The sequence below is a fragment of the Lissotriton vulgaris genome, chromosome 5 (genome assembly GCF_964263255.1).
Source record: "Lissotriton vulgaris chromosome 5, aLisVul1.2, whole genome shotgun sequence".
Classification (NCBI taxonomy): Eukaryota; Metazoa; Chordata; class Amphibia; order Caudata; family Salamandridae; genus Lissotriton; species Lissotriton vulgaris.
The window spans coordinates 131,164,005-131,180,638 of record NC_141693.1 but is presented as its reverse complement, the minus strand read 5'-3'; positions in this window follow the sequence as shown (position 1 = coordinate 131,180,638).

Genomic DNA, 16,634 nt, shown 5'->3' with positions numbered 1-16,634 from the left:
TTACAACTCTCTTGAATATTTTTGATATGTGTTATGATATATTTTAAATAAAATCTTAATAGATAGCGTACGAGAAAGTGAGCTATCACTAACTTGGGACAACTTTGTTTTTCATCCATCTTGGCTGATATGCCATAAAATACCACGTGATTGTTCCTGATGTCATTATTTTGTTGTAATAAAGGATTGTAGGCTTTGCAAATAAAAAGACCATGCCTTTCCCATCTGAAATGAACCTGATGTCCCTATCCAAGGACAACCTGACTGTCTCAGACTAAATAACATACTATGTAACAAGTCATGTCATAGGTATAAGACTCTGGGAAAGTGTGAGTCTAATGTAGTAGAATAGTGGGGGAATTTCCGAATGCATTCCTTTAAAAAAAAACAATTTCTTTCTGTTTGCTTCTTACTGGTGAAAATTCTGGGAGCCATATACTTGTGTAGTGAATGTATGAAATTATTTGCACCCAGTCCCATAAAAGGATGTGATTTCCCTATGCTGTAAAGATTCAATTTCTTAGAATCTATGCTGGATTTCCAGCAGACCTTTACTGAGTTCATCTCTGTATTCCTTATGATTTGTATGCTTACTGTAGTAATTGATTGATGGTCCAGCTTATACATTTATGTAACTGTTATTCTTTGAGTAATTATTTATTTATTCAAACAACTTCTAAAGTGCACAAATACCCTTGGGTGTCTTGGCACTAAGGACTAAAAGGAAAGGAGTGGAGCGGGCTGCGTATTGATCGAAAAGCCAGGTTTTTACTTGTTTCCTGAAAGCTAGCAGGGTGGGACTGGTCTTGATCTGCAGAGGAAGTGAGTTGCAGAGCCTGGCGGTGGCCACTATAAATCTTCTGTCGCCCCACGTGGCTTTCTTAGTTCTTGGGACGAACAATAGATTGGCTTCTGAGGAGCTTTCTTCAGGAACTCAGGTCCCATATTGTGGGAAGTCTTATAGGCCTTAAATTTGGTTCTGCTTTTTATGGGCAGCCAATGTAACTGTCGGACCACCTTGTATATGGACATAAACTTAGGGGTACCTGAGAGTATCCTCACGGCTGCATTCTGAACCAGTTGTAGCTTGCTTAGAACCCTTTCCTGAGCATTAATGAAGAGACCGTTGCAGTAGTCGACTTTTGTCATAACCAGTGTGCTTATAAGAGTTTTGCATGCACCAACTGGAAGAAAAGGTAGGAGTTTTTTTATCATCCTTAGTACATAGAAGGATGAGAAGACTACTGCGTTGGATTGGTGTATGAAAGACAGCTTGTCATTGAACATGACACCCAAATTTCTAACCTTTTTGACAGGGGACGGAGGTAAACCCAAAGCAACTGGCCACCAAGTTGGGGACCACAGGGGGAAAGTTTGCCAAAAATCATCACCTCAGTCTTATCTGAGTTTAATTTAAGGCAATTATTTGCCATCCAGGCACTGATGGCCGTCATGCCATCTTGAAATCCTACAGCGACTGCCCCTCCATCATTGTGTACCACTAGCACCAGTTGCATGTCATCTGCGTAAGATGTTAGACCCATCCCGTATGATTTGATTACTCGCGCCTGGTCCGACATGTATATGTTAAATAGGGTCGGACTCAATGATGATCCATGCTTCACGCCTCATGGGAGACTGAACAGTCACCTAGACGCACTAGCTGGGTCCGATTAGATAGATAGAAGACAGAGGAGCTTTGGCCTTGTGTCTGATGCCAATGGCTGAGACACGGTCGATCAGAGTGGCATGATCGACTGTGTCTAAGGCTGCTGATAGATCCAGCAGCACAAGGACTGCGGCGCCTCCATGGTCTAACACTGCCCTGATTTCATCCAATGCCTTGATGAGGGCTGTCTCCTTACCATGGCCCTTTCTAAAGCCAAATTGAGTGTGATCTAGTAAGTTGTATTTATCAATGAAATGAGCCAGTTGAGTGTTCATGAACTTTTCAATGATTTTTGCTGGAAATAGAAGACATGCTATCGGCCTGCAGTTTTTAGTCTTTGCTGGGTCAAGTCTTTTTTAGCATAGGATTAATGATGTCCTTTTTCCAGATGGAGGGATAGTAGCCAGTACAAAACATCCAGTTGCAGATGTTTGTAAGGTTAAGGCCTATCAGGTCAGGGATCAACTTAAGAATAGTTGGAGGGCATGGGTCATCAGAACCAGATTTGATTGTAGTAATCAGATCTGTGATCTGTTCCAGAGAGACCTGGTTAAATTCCAAGAAGCTAGGGGTGGATACATTCTTGCTGAGGTCGTCCTCATGGGTCCCATCCTTCGTTTGGGCAGAGAAGTTGGCGTAAATTTGGCACAACTTTCCTTTAAAGTAGCTGGCCAGGGAATTACAGAGAGATTGGGAGGTCTTCTTGTTAGAATTAATCACGGGCCCTGTCCGCTTGGCTACTACCTGGTAAAGCTGCTTAGTGGAGTCTTGGGCAGTTTCGATTTGTCTTAGGTAGTAATTGCTTTTCTCAGTGATTATGAGGTGTTTATACTTAGTAAGTGCCTCCTCATAGAGAGGTTTTGCTGCTTCATCATAATCTCGGCGCCAGCGTCTCTCTTGATTCCTGCACCATTGTTTCTCGAGGCTCAGTGTCTCAGAGAACTATGGGGCAGAATGGGTATTCCTGTTTTTGGAGGCAGATTTGAGGGGTACCAATATACTAAATGCGTTTTGGAGCCATTCTGTGTAGTTGGTAGATACCAACTCAGGATCATGCCTGGTTTCCTGCTGCGTAGATAGTAGGGGTTGTTAAAGACCGGCTTGGTCAATACTGCTCCAAGCCTTTGACTGTTTGGGGGGAGGGGATCTAAAGTGCCATGGAGTGTTCCTTCGAGACTGGAAGTCGAACAGGACTGCACAGTGATCCGTCCATGTTAGAGGAAGGACGTTCCCTATTGAAATTTGCTCGATATTGGGAACAAACCATCCAGCGTGTGGCCAGCAGAGTGTGTGGGACTCATCACTTTTTGGGAGAGTCCCACCGACTCTAATTCTGCGGTCAAGGTTGATGAATCCTTATCATCATGGGCCTCCAAATGAAAGTTGAAGTCTCCCAGGATAGTAAAGTTGGGTTTTCCCGCTATGAGTTCAAGTAGACTACCCATGGCTGATAGAAATTCCGCCCACGAACCAGGAGGGCGGTCCAGGAGGGTACCCTTAAAGGATTAGGATTGGGTGAGCATTATCTTAAAGATAAGTGCTTCACAGACAGTAGAGGGAATTGTCTCTATCCTGGCTGAAAACCTATCACAGTAAATGAGCGCTAAACCTCCTCCTGTATTAGAGCGCAAAAACCATTGGGGGTGGTGATACCGAAATCTGGACCAGACGAGGGATCACCCCAAGTTTCTGTGATAAATAGAAGATCCAAATTGTAATTATCTAGGAGGTCCACTATTTCGTATTTGTGTTTAGAGAGGGAGCATGTGTTTATCAGGGCTGAATGGATTTTTTCCTGTTTTGAGTGGTTCTAGTCCCAATATGTGGTTGGAATCTTGTTGTGGACAGGGCCGGACTGGGAACAGAAACCGGCCCGGCAAACTGCTCACCTGCCCCCCCCTGGGGTGAGGGAGAGTGCAGCCGAGCAGTTTGATTTTGTTACCGGGGGCCGAAATTGCCGACCCCCGGTAACAAAAACGGCCCCCAGAGGCTCAAAACCAGCCCCCACCCTTGCGGCCTACCGGGGAAACCCCGGTGCCCGCTATGGCCAGTCCGGCCCTGTGGACCTCCAGTCTGAACCTTTTAAACCTTAGTCCTTGTATATCATTCTTAATCAGAAATACATTTACACTAATGCACTAATCACAAGATTTAATTAACAAGAGAGATGAACACAGAGAGAGCACCAAAGTTTGCTTAGGGACTACATCAGTCCCGGTCCAAATTGTTGGCATGTACTGAAAGCAAATGAGATACAGGTTTGCTCACCAATACTATGTATGTGAATAAGTATCATTGCAATACTTTAGGCTGTTTTTACCATTTATGCCTATATTTCTTCTTCTTATTATTTTTTGGGATTCTTTTTATTAAACCTTCTGGTCACGACCTTACATAGACAATTTGATTCAGTAAAACAATTATGGAGATTTGACAATTACATAGTATAGCACTCCAAATGCATTGAAACATGATAGTAATAATGATTATGGTGATGCTGGTTAGTCTTGGGGAGGGAAGACGGGGGGGTCACATATATTTCCACGATACACATTACATTTGCCCCATATAGCAATACATTTATCCCTATATTTCTTGTACTAATTGTTTCTTATAACTCCTGGAACTGGTCCACACTGTATACAACAAAACATTCAGAAATAAATAAATAAACTACTAAATAAATAACTACAACTTTAGAAATTGTACAGCTCTCACCCATCTCCAATAGCCTAATTAGAAATGGACAAGTAGCAATTTCATTCAAACATGTAATCAACATTCACCATCATATAAGAAAACTAGAACAACCAACCAGCACTGTTTTGCTAATTCATAATATGCATATGAGGAATATGCACCCCTCTCCATGATACTTATAGTTAATTCAACACAAACAAACATCAGGAGATTCACATAGGAAACTTTGCATGAGCATTTAGGTGAGTCTCGCAGCCACACTCATCAAACTTATATATAATATGTCCAACTTTCAACAAAAAAACTCAAGTATTCTTTGAATATGTGTAAAATATAAAATTAACAGTGAATAATGGCAATGTTTTTCACCGAGGGGTTCTGAGTGGATTCAAACTGACAACAAGAGCTAAGCTCGAGTTCTTTATGATGTGAATCAGAACCCAGAGGTGGCAAACATCCTCATTATTCACTGCTTCCCCTTCCTGTTCAAAATGTTAAAAAAATAAACTGCCTCCAGCCACCCAACCCACCATCTCACTCCCCTTCCAAAGCAGTGTCCTCTGCTTTCCATCAAAGCACAGAGCCAGCATTGCGCTGATAGGCTCTTAGAGAGGCCTATCCTTGTAGTTGGGAATTTCTTTATGATGCAGCAACAGTGGGCAATAGCTCCATACATCCTTTTAAGTACTGCATCAGAAGTGGTGAATAAAAGGTTATGCATAATGCTAGTCTGAATGTATATTAGTTTTCTAAATAAATGAATATTAGTTTTCTAAAGCACAAACTTAGCCCCAGGGGCTTCAAGTCGTGGCGGGAAGGGCTGTCGCACAGAATTAAAAAATAGGGCTCAGACTGGAGTACCTGTAAAAAGCCAGGTCTTCCGAGATTTGTGGAACAGAGAGTTGGACCCTTGCTCAGAAATGTCATCAGGCAGGGAATTCCAGAGCTTAGTAGCAGCAAAGGAGAAGGCTCTGCCTCCCCATCTCACTCTCACCTAGGCACCACCAGCATATTTTTACTGGCTGATCTAGAATGAATGTCTTGACATAAAATCTTGTGTTCAATTTAGTGGATATTAGTGAGAGTCACACATAACATAAAGAATTATAGATGGGTACTGAGTGACATCAGATAAGACAATGACAGTAAAGGTCAGGTTGACTATGATGTCACTCAGAACCCAGAAGTGAAAATCATCCCTGGTTTTCACTCTTTACCCATCTATAATTCTATGTTATGCACGGCCCTGTAAAGTAACACACAGTGAATGCTTGAAGAGGTTACTTTATTGATTGTAAATACGACACACCGGGCAGCGCTCCGGTAACTAGCTCAAACTCATTGACAGCTGCAACTGTCACTTTAACTGGATTAACTGTCAGATAAGCCTACATGCCATCTCACGTAAAGTATGCTCATGGGGTCGCGCGGCAGGACGGAAACATGAAAGGGACAATACAAGAGGGAAGGGTACCTACGTCACAAGTATGCAAATGTAGCGCCGCGCGGGAGGGACAGGAACAGGAAGGGGGAAAGCAGATTAGTAAGAGTGTCATCGTAACACATCTCCTTCCGAAGGAAGAGAAAGAAGAGAAATTAGGAACACATATATAAATTGTGAACAAAGTTCTAGCACTGCAAAAGTCTGTTCACAATGCGGCCAAGTCGTCACGGATGAATGATTATCCCACGTAGTCATAATCTGCGTTAAATCCAAACACAAAACATGTGGTCTCACCCATAACCAATTCACAAGAAGTTGTCGCCGCTAAGCAGTTGATTTGTTCATGTGCGCCAACCAAGTTTAGACATTACCCAACGTGAATGAATGAACTACATAACGTTTGTGGTTGAGTCCACGAAAACACTAACTTGTGCTGAAATGGACTTCCAAAATGTAAATAGTCACTCCCTAAGTATGCTTCCTCATGTGAGCATTGCATGGATTTGGATGCCTTGTCACTCTTCCTCTAATTCCAAAGTGTGCCACTAGCCTCTGCAATACGTTTCTCTATAGCTCTTTAGTCCACATTTACATGTTCCCCTTCTTTTCCTAGGAGAGTGGCAACAGCCTTAGGATCCTTTTTCTTTGGAAATTTCCTGAACCATGTTGCACTGTGTCTTCCCCTACTGATACGACCAGTTTCCTTCTCACCATCCTGATCAGCATTGGGTCTAACATCCATTCTCACGTTGTACTCTGCACCAGAATTTTTTGTAGATTCAACTTTACTTGCCACAACAAGGACTGGTCTTACTTCAGATTCCTCCACGCGAATTCTACTAGGGAATGTGGTTGAGTCTTCTGTGTCCCTCAACACATATTTTCTCCTGCCTTCTGTAAGTAACCTGTTCCTTCCTAAAGAAACTTTGGAATGTGAACATGGTGGGCTATTCTGCGTCTTCTCTCTTTCCTTATCCAACACCTCGCTATATAACCAGTCCCAGTACTCTCCGTACTTATTACACTTTAATTCAATCTGACTCTGGCTATCTACTCCTACTAAGTCAATTTCATCAACGCACTCCTCCCTTGTCATTGGTTTGGGCTCAGCCAGTGCAGTAGAGCGCCCCGCCTTCTCATCCTTGAGGCGAGTATACTTACAAAAGGCCTTCTCTGCCCTCGTGGTTAGTGTTTCCACACATGTTCCCTTACAAACCAGCTCGTCAAATTCCACACCATCCTCCTCACTTGTCTTACCATTGAAGCATTTACTTATATTCTCTTCAACATCTTTTCCAATGGACGTTTTTAGATTCCTTTTGAATTTGTCAACTTCTGCCTCACTGATCCACTCATTCCACTCAACAGCCCTTGTCCATTCGACACATGCCATAGATGGTAGAGTTCTTTTCTTTAACATCTCCATTTTTGTAAATTGTCTACTGTTGTCAATTGACAGCCTACCCGTGGAGTTTGTATTTGAGGGTTTTTGTGCCAATCCCAATTTCATCTGCTCGTTCCATCCTAGTACGGAGAACTCATCTTCTGAAATATATACTTTACTCCATGTACTTCTTTTCCTGTAACTCAATTTCATCTCTCTACATCCAATCAAGATAATGTTCTCACCAGTGTATGTTTCCAGGGTCGTGTCTGCTTCTTCCCAATTTTTCCCTGGAGTTACAGCCAATTTATTCTTCCATATGCCTTTGCTTACCACTGTATATTGTGACCCGGAGTCAACTTTAATGTCAATATCTACTCCACCCATATTGATGGTATACTCATGTTTATTTTCATATTTGTTCACTTCCAATTTGATATCACCATCTTCTTTGTATATCATGTTCTCTTGTGCATATCCTTTCTTAACTTGTTTAAAATGTTCATCTAAAATGTGTAAGACATTTTCGAATACATTCCTGTCTGTTTCCTTATTGAATTTGTTTTTTAAATTATTGTACACTTTCCGACCTCCGGCTCCTAAACTGTGTAACAATATTCCTACCTTCTTCTCTGGTTTTAAAGGTTCTTCCTCCTCATCAAAAATGGATATGTAATTGCTAAAATATTCCTTCCACTCCTCCCATTCTGCAGAATATGTACCATCTCCTTTCATAAATGGCTCAAGTGGCGGTAAATTATTCATCATGTTTTTTTCCATTATCAGTCTGGTTATTTCCTACTGTTTGCAGATGTTAAACTAAAGGATACAATCTTAGTACTCTTTCCGCTGTTCCCCTCAATTTAAATTATCCTTGTTTTTTTTAATTAAGGAATTCTATTTTAAAGATGCAATTGCGGCACTCAACAATAAGGTGGCGCTATAACGTGGAGAGCATCACTCTCCCCTTGGCGCCAAAGAGCTGAGGGAAGTGCAACACACGTTGAGCGTCGCAGAAACTTCTAGCTTTATTTACCTCACGTTTCTGAATTCTCTGCTTAAAGGTAAGATAATTATGCTTTGTACACTGATGTATTTCAGTTTCTACGCTTAGCGCTGATGAGGGTCAGGCTTTTTACTTTCTGGCTGTTTACATGTACGTGGGTTTCCGCCGCTTGCTGTTCAATTATTAAGATTATGTTATGTTATGTTATGTTATGTTATGTTATGTTATGTTATGTTATGTTATGTTACGTCTATTTATTGTGCGCGCAGCGACTCCAGCCAAGGAGCGTCCCGGCGCAAAGACAAGGTAGCACGTAACACAACGGGATGTAAAAAGAGGCTAATAAACAGCTAAAACAGGAGCAGGGACAAAAACAGCTAGAACAGGAAGGTTTTTATCGCCTTCCGGAAAGTCAGAAGGTCCTCCAGCAAGCGGATTTCAACAGGCAAGGAGTTCCATGCTGACGCAGCCAATACCCTAAACGAGCGGCCTCCCATGCGGCTAAGCCTGAATCTGGGAACCACCGCAAGGGCCAGACCTTGGGAGCGGAGGCAACGGGCAGGAACATAAAAAGACAGACAATTCGACAGGATTTCCGGGCCTGTACCTCTCAAGATTTTAAACGCGAGGCACAGGACTTTAAAAAGAATACGCTTCCTAACCGGGAGCCAGTGTAGGGAGCGAAGGACACCTGTCACTGAGCAAAATCTTGTTAGGCCAACAATTGCCCTCGCCGCAGCATTCTGAACCCGTTGTAATCGGGTTAGTTCAGCCTGGTTGGCCCCAGCCAGGAGAGAGCTGGCATAATCCAGGCGAGAGATGATAGTGGCCTGGATCACCAGCTGCCTGGTCGGGGCGTCAAAGAACTTGAGAACAGGTCGCAAGCCCCTCAGAAGACCGAAACAGCAGGCCGCAGTTCTTTTCGTATGGCCTATAAAGGAGAGGCCCGCGTCCAGCCATATCCCCAGATTTTTCACTTCCGATACCGGGATCGGAGTAGGACCCAACTCTGGAGGCCACCAGTGGTCACCCCACAGCTCCACTCCCTTCCCGACGACCAACACCTCTGTTTTAGTGGCGTTTAGCTGAAGGCAGTTGCCTGTCAGCCAACTAGCCACCGCCTTCAGTCCGGACTGAAACCTGGGGGCCTCAGTTTCCGCATCCCCGCTGAGAGTAACCGCCAGCTGAGTGTCGTCGGCATACGAGACCAGGGTGAGGCCCCACTGCCTGGCGACATCAGCCAGCGGTCTCACGTAAAGATTGAACAACGTGGGACTCAGCGAGGACCCTTGCGGAACCCCCGTGGCCAGTGGATGGTAGCTGGACTTGAAGGGAGGGATGGCAACACAGAAGGAGCGGTCGTCTAAGAAGGAGCGGAACCATTGCAATACCACACCGCCAATGCCAGTCTCCTCGAGCCGACGCAGGAGGATGCTGTGGTCTACCGTATCAAAGGCGGCGCTAAGATCTAACAGAATAAGCGCCGCCGTTTGACCAGCATCCAACCTTGCCCGGAGATGTTCCACCATCACAAGTAACGCAGTTTCCGTACTGTGCCCAGCACGGAATCCGTTTTGTGTGGGGTCGAGGGCATTGGTCCGAGTCAGATGTTCAGACAGGGCCAAATTGACGTGGGCTTCAGTGATCTTGGCTGGCCAGGGTAGCAGCGAGAGGGGGCGATAGCTTTCAGGCTTAGAGGGGTCCAGGGTGGGCTTTTTAATAATCGGGGACACCACGGCTTGTTTCCACTTAGATGGTACAGTTCCCGATTCCAAGGAGAGATTGACAAGGGAGCATACAACTGTACGCCCCATAAAAGCTTGGTCTCGAAAGAGAGCAGGCCTTACTGGGTCAGATGGAGACCCAGATTTAACTTGCAACGCAAGTTTGTCAAAACCATCCAAGGTAAGGGGGGGGAAAACAAGCAGTGTAGTCTGATGGTGAACTCGATTAATACTTTCCACAGTGGACCCTATGCTAGGGAATGTCCTGTAAATGGCTTGGACCTTCCCCAAAAAGTACGAAGCAAGGGATTCACAATGGGAAAGGGAGCTTACGGTCGTAGTGGTAGTCCGCTTCGCCATAAGTTGTTTTACGGCCTTAAAAATAGCCTTTGACGGATTTGGGCTGTTCCGGAATTCGGTAGCATAGAAGGCCGCACGAGCCCGGCAGATAGCTCGATGGTAGAGCTTAACGGACCTGGTATATGCGGCTTTTAGATCAGCCGCATAGGTTTTCCTCCAGGCCCTCTCTGCTCGTCTACAGGCACCCTTTAGGGCCCGAAGTGCGCCATCGTACCAGGGACTGGACTCTTTTACATATTACATAAATTCACACATAGACGATCCGTAAAATCTCACTTACTATGTGTTATGATGTTATCTTTGGTTGCACACTAGAGATGTGAGGAGAATTTTTCTTCACACGTTGTTTGCGTGCAACATTTACCTCAAATTCACAACGCGGTCCTTATCATTTCTCGTTTCTTCTCATGGCTCAATACTTTAGTTGCTCTTTCTTTATGTTCTGCTTCACTTCAAAATGTATTCAAATATTTTTCATCATTGGCACGCTTGTTCCTCCGCTTGATGTTCACTTTTAAATTAGTCTTTTATTTCTTCCTTTAGTCTTTCCCAAAAAGCGGCAGAAAGATACCACGTTTTCTCTTTGTTTTGCGCTGTGGATCCGAAGAGAATTACACTTAACTCGCTTTGCATGCAGCTTAAATCAATTTCAAACGCGGTTTTAGAGATTTTCAGCTTTGTTCTCTGCTTCCACTCACATCACCACCCGGTCACCAGGGCTCACCTCAAGAACATTCGCAGACTGTGTGTCCACCTCCTTCGGGTCTCACTGTTCTTTAATTATTTATTTTACAAGAACGCCCAAAGTCGAATTAGTATTCACTTGTACGGCAATGAGATCACGTTCGCGCCTGGCTTTTCGCTGTGGGTCTGAGGAGAATTACACTTCACACGCCTTGCTTTAAGATATTATTATTGGTTGCACTCAGGAGATCTGAGGAGGATTTCACTTCCAACGCTGTCAGCGCGCTGATGTACTTCAAATTCAAGTTGCGGTTGCAGTGACAATATGTCCACTGTTACGCTCACTTCACCTCAAATCAGTCACCTTGGCTCTTCATATAAGTCTTGCGCAGATTCCAGCATTAAGTAACTAGGGTTCCTTACGTCTCCTTATCCTTTCACACGATAAACCCCAGTCCACTTTTTATACACTGGTCACACTTCTTATGGATCACCTCCAAGGTTCACATTTCAACTTCAAAATTGCGGTGACAGCGATTAAAATCGTTCCCTGCTCCGCTCAAATCACCTTTTTCTTCTTAAACTGCTCACCTCATGAACTTGCGCAGATTCCAGTTTTCTTAACTTGGGTCTTACTTTTCTTCAGTACTTTTAAAATTCACAAAACGCCCATATTTCATTCAGAAACCACTGGTAAAATCACTACGCATAAAGTCCAAGGGAATTATTTCACTTCACTCAAATTTCAAAATGTGCCGGTAATCACGGAGGCTGCTTATTTTCTTCAACTCATGCACGTTTAAAGATGACTTCTTTTTTTAAAATTTTCTCACGTGGTGGGTTCTCCGGCGTGCCGTCCTCGTCGCCAAATTTGTAAAGTAACACACAGTGAATGCTTGAAGAGGTTACTTTATTGATTGTAAATACGACACACCGGGCAGCGCTCCGGTAACTAGCTCAAACTCATTGACAGCTGCAACTGTCACTTTAACTGGATTAACTGTCAGATAAGCCTACACGCCATCTCACGTAAAGTATGCTCATGGGGTCGCGCGGCAGGACGGAAACATGAAAGGGACAATACAAGAGGGAAGGGTACCTACGTCACAAGTATGCAAATGTAGCGCCGCGCGGGAGGGACAGGAACAGGAAGGGTGAAAGCAGATTAGTAAGAGTGTCATCGTAACAGGCCCCCAAAATCTTCTGCACCTGCTTTCAGATGGTATGCCGAGGCAAAGGGCCAATTGGGGAACCTTACATAACATGGTATCCTTCCCTGTCCCAAATTTTAAAGCAAAAACATTATCTGGCTTCCTTCCACCCACCCCACCATTCTCAGTGCCTTCCATGCCCTCTGTTCCAAAAGCTGTGCTCCTTGCTTTCCAGCACTGCTCAGGCTCTCAGAGAGGTGTGTCAGCACAGCCAGGACAACCTTTATGATGCCGTAACAGTGGGCAGCGACTTGGTACGTCGTAGCAGTGAATAACCAGATTTAGAATCTTGTGTTCACGCTAGTGGTCATGAGTGAGAGTCATACTTAAAATATAGAATTACAGATGGGTAATGAGTGACATCAGATAAGACAATGACATCGAAGTTCTGGTTGACGGGGGGCGTGGCTTGGACGCTGGCCAAGATGGCAGCGTAATCCCGGAGCTCTGGCGTCGCTCCTCAACATCGACACATTTGGGACAGTTTTCCTGTGTCTGCTGCTGTAATGAATCGAGTCCCGTGAACCGGAATATGAGGAGAGCCTAGCGCCCTCATTGTTTCCCGGTTTCGCGACTTTGCTCGGCGGCTGCGAGGGAGTCCCGTTTTCGCGGCTGCGGCCGCCATTTTGTGCGCCGGCCGCGATTCTCGGAGGTGGCCGGCTTACATGCCTCTGAAGTTGTTTGCCTCATCTTCGATCAACGGATGACATTTTCTGCACGTTCTAACAATGGTGAGCCCCTTTCAGTTGGGAATTGATTTCTAAGGCGCTCTATATCTCGCGCACTTCCCATTATGATCTCTGGAGCCATTTTGTGACTGTGGCAATCCACCTCATCGCCCTCCTCCTTCATTGCTTCACTGCCTCACTGTTTTGCCTTTCTCCTTCATAGCTTTGGATTAATATGTCTTCAGCTCATGCAAACCTCCTTTACACCTGACTTCATCCTCTCGTTTGTCATGTATTGGAATACTGCGTCAGGAGGTTTTTCTTCACGAGTTGCTTCAGGAAATTAAGCGGTGCTCCCTCCACTTTTTCATATGGCTTTTCTCATTCTTATTTCCTGCTTGGAGGACTGTCATTGTTCTTTTTAAGAGCTCCTGCGATGCTGAATGTGGCTATATTTATTCCAGTGGCTTTCTTCTCCTTGTGTATGGTCATTATCAATTCATTGTACCTTACCTCATGGTCCGTTTGAGTTGCTCTATCATCCTGACATGATCTTCTGCCTGGCCCGATACCTGCTTCTGAACTGTGGTTTACTCCTTCCTCTAGCCGTGGCTTTGTGCCGACTTTTTATATTACTGCTCTTCATGTACTTTTCCCTGTCAGGAAGACTTCATACTCAATATTGACTTTTTGCCTCCACTTTCACTATTCTGGCCGCTTTACATGGGGAAGCTTCGCACTTTGAAACTCGCCAATTTACCAAAGGTACCCGTTGGTTCTGACTCTGACTCACCTACCCAGGAAATGGAAGAGGGTAAATTTTCAAAGTCGGACTCTGCCCATGGGGCTATCCCTAAGGCTCAAAATGGAGGGAAGATGCAATCTTCTTTGACCTCATCCAAACGTCTGAAGAAGGATCCGCCATCCCCTGGGAGCAACGCTTCATCCTCTGTAGACCTTATCTTGGATGAATTGCGGGCCTTCAAACCTTTTATGGAAGCAACCACAAAAAATATGCAGGCCATGTAGGAGAAATGGTCATCTTTGGATTCACGTGTCACGATTTTGGAACAATCCTCTGACTCTTTTCATTCTGTCTCCTCTCGCATTCCTTCAATAGAAGCTGAGATTCTTCTCCTTCGGCGTCAAATAGAGGATTTGGAAAATAGAAATCGAAGGAACAACCTACGCTTATATGGTCTTCCGGAACTTTCAAAAGGGTCCAATCCTACCATCTTCTTCCAGTCTTTCCTTGCAAAGATTCTTGACACTCCGGCCTCATCTTCCATTAACATCCAGTGAGCCCATCGTCTCGGTCCTAAGGTTGCCTCCAGACCTAGGGGTGTAATTATGCTGTTTTTGCAGTATACTGACCTCTTGCAGGTCCTTTCAGCCGCCAAGCTCAAAAAACAGATTATCTGGGAAGGTCATCGCCTTTATCTCTCCCAGGATGTCTCTAAGGCCACCGCAGATCGGAGGAAAACATTTTTGGACTTACGGCCGCAGTTAAGAGCCCTTGGTGCCAGGTATGGTATCTTACATCCATGTCTTTTCAAGGTCACCTATAAAGACAGAACAACCACGTACGAAGAACCTGCGGCCTTGCAAGCTTTCCTTCATCAGCAGAGTCCTGATGTCATGGATACCTCCAAACCTGGATGAGTGACTTTGCTGTTCATTGCCTTATTGATTCCGCTGCATTGCAATTCTGTTTTCTTCATTGCCGTTGCATGATATGTTTTCCTTACCGTTTCTGTTACAATGACTGTCTTATGTTATAAATCCTTGTATTTTCCGTAATGTTTTTTCTCATTTCTTCAGATATGTCCCTTCTCATCTTTATCCTGATGTCTCGTATTGTCTTCTTACCTCACCCATTGGATTTATGGTATTAGCGGCTCGATGCCGGTTCTGGTTGTTGTCGTCGTCGTCTCCCGCCACCACCATCCCCATCCCTGTTCTGGTATTTCCATTTCGTAAGTATGTTTTTCAGTCGTTCGTTTTGGACTTGTACTGTATTTTTGTGTATTTTTTTTTCTGTCCTCTCTCTCTCTCTCTCTCTCATCCTTGACCTCTCTCGTGCATTTCTCATGGTTTCTCCCTTTCTCTTCTCTCTTCCCTTTTTGGATACAATCTTACCTTCGTACTAGTGTATTCCTCTTTTTCCTCCCTTTCTCATCTTCTCTTTATCTCCTTCTTTGTTCTTTTTTCCTAATAATTTTTCTTACTCTCTTTCAATTGCATTTCTTATACATTACTGAGCATGTTACACTCAGCTGTTTTTCTAATTTGTTTAGTTCCGTGTAACGACTAAGCATGGGCGAAATTTGCGAATCTCGCGTTCGTGAATTTTGCGGATTTGCGAACTCGCAATCCGCGAAATCCGCGAATTCTTGCGAATTTGCGGATTTTTTTTTGTGTGTTCGCAAGGATTTCTGCCAGTTCGCGAGGGTTTCGTACCAGTTCGCAATTGCGAACTTACATTTCGTCGCGCAACGGTCGCGAATTATGTTGTTTCTACATCTGGTTCATCATCACAGGTTCCCACCACCCTCTGTTTCACCACTGCAACCCTCTGTTACATCAATGCCACCCTCTGGTTCATCATTACTGTAGATTATGGGGGGGAAAAGCAAGCACACCAGCCCTGCTTCAACTGAGATGAATTAATTTGGGGTTAGTTTATTAATGTGTCACTGTTTTAAAATTCCAGTCTGGCACCTGCTTCCTTATCTGTAATTTTGCTTTCTGTTGCAGTGCATTTTTTTTCCCCAGGACCTTCTTTGTGGCCTACTTGTAGCTATTGTATGAGCCTGCTGTGAGGGTCAGAGCAGGGTCATACAATTGTTGCAACTAGCAACTGAATTCTGGAGGGGCCCCAGTCAGGAAGCACTACCGGGAATTGTTACTAATGATGAGTTTGAACTCTTGCCCCTGCCGAGTGCTTTCAGTTTTGAAAAACTCGTTTTTCTGCAATTTCGCGGGGTTCGCGGGGTGCGAACACGCGCGAGATCGGATTCGGAAGCCGCAAATTCGTGCGAATATGCAATTTGGTTTTTTTGCGGCGTGTTAGTTGGCAAGGTTTTGTGCGTTTTTGCGAGCCGCTCGTAGCGCAAGACGCGAAGTTACCCTCGCGGTCGTTCAAGGGCGCAGCCATCTTGTTTGCCTGACGTATTTCCGTTTCCGGGCGCGAAGTGTAATCTCGCAAAGTCCGCGGCTTGCCAGTACAGTCTCGCGCGTGTTCGCAAGGAAAATCTCGCGCGAACTTACCCGCGCGGTCGTGAACGGGCGCGGCCATCTTGTTTCTCATTCATTGCTATGGTTCTGGGCATGGTCGTTGTATCCTCTGTCAATCTCTGCCATCCTTTGCTTGTTTGAAGTTTTTTTTAATCTATTTTACTTATTATCTATCCCTCTATTTTTCTAGCCCTACATTTTTGTGTTTACTGCTACTTTTGGTTAATTTTAAACTACTTTTGTAAACTCTTTTCTTTTCTTCTCTTCCCTATTCTATTTTCTTTATTCCTTTCCGCCCAGACCATGGTGAAGGGAGCCGGGAAGCATCCCGAGAAGGGGAAGGGTCCCGCACCCCGTGTCCGGCTCCCGTGCGGGCGTTTGAGGGGGGAGCTAGTGATGCCACGGGAGATCTTTACCCCGGAGGAGGTGGCCCAACTCATTTTTTATGTTCAGCGCCGCCTCCCCAGGACCATCATGGGAGGCGGCAAGATCAGTGCCGGGTACGGGGCCCGGGAGCGCCGGAAGCGGTGGGAGAAGGTGTGCCAGG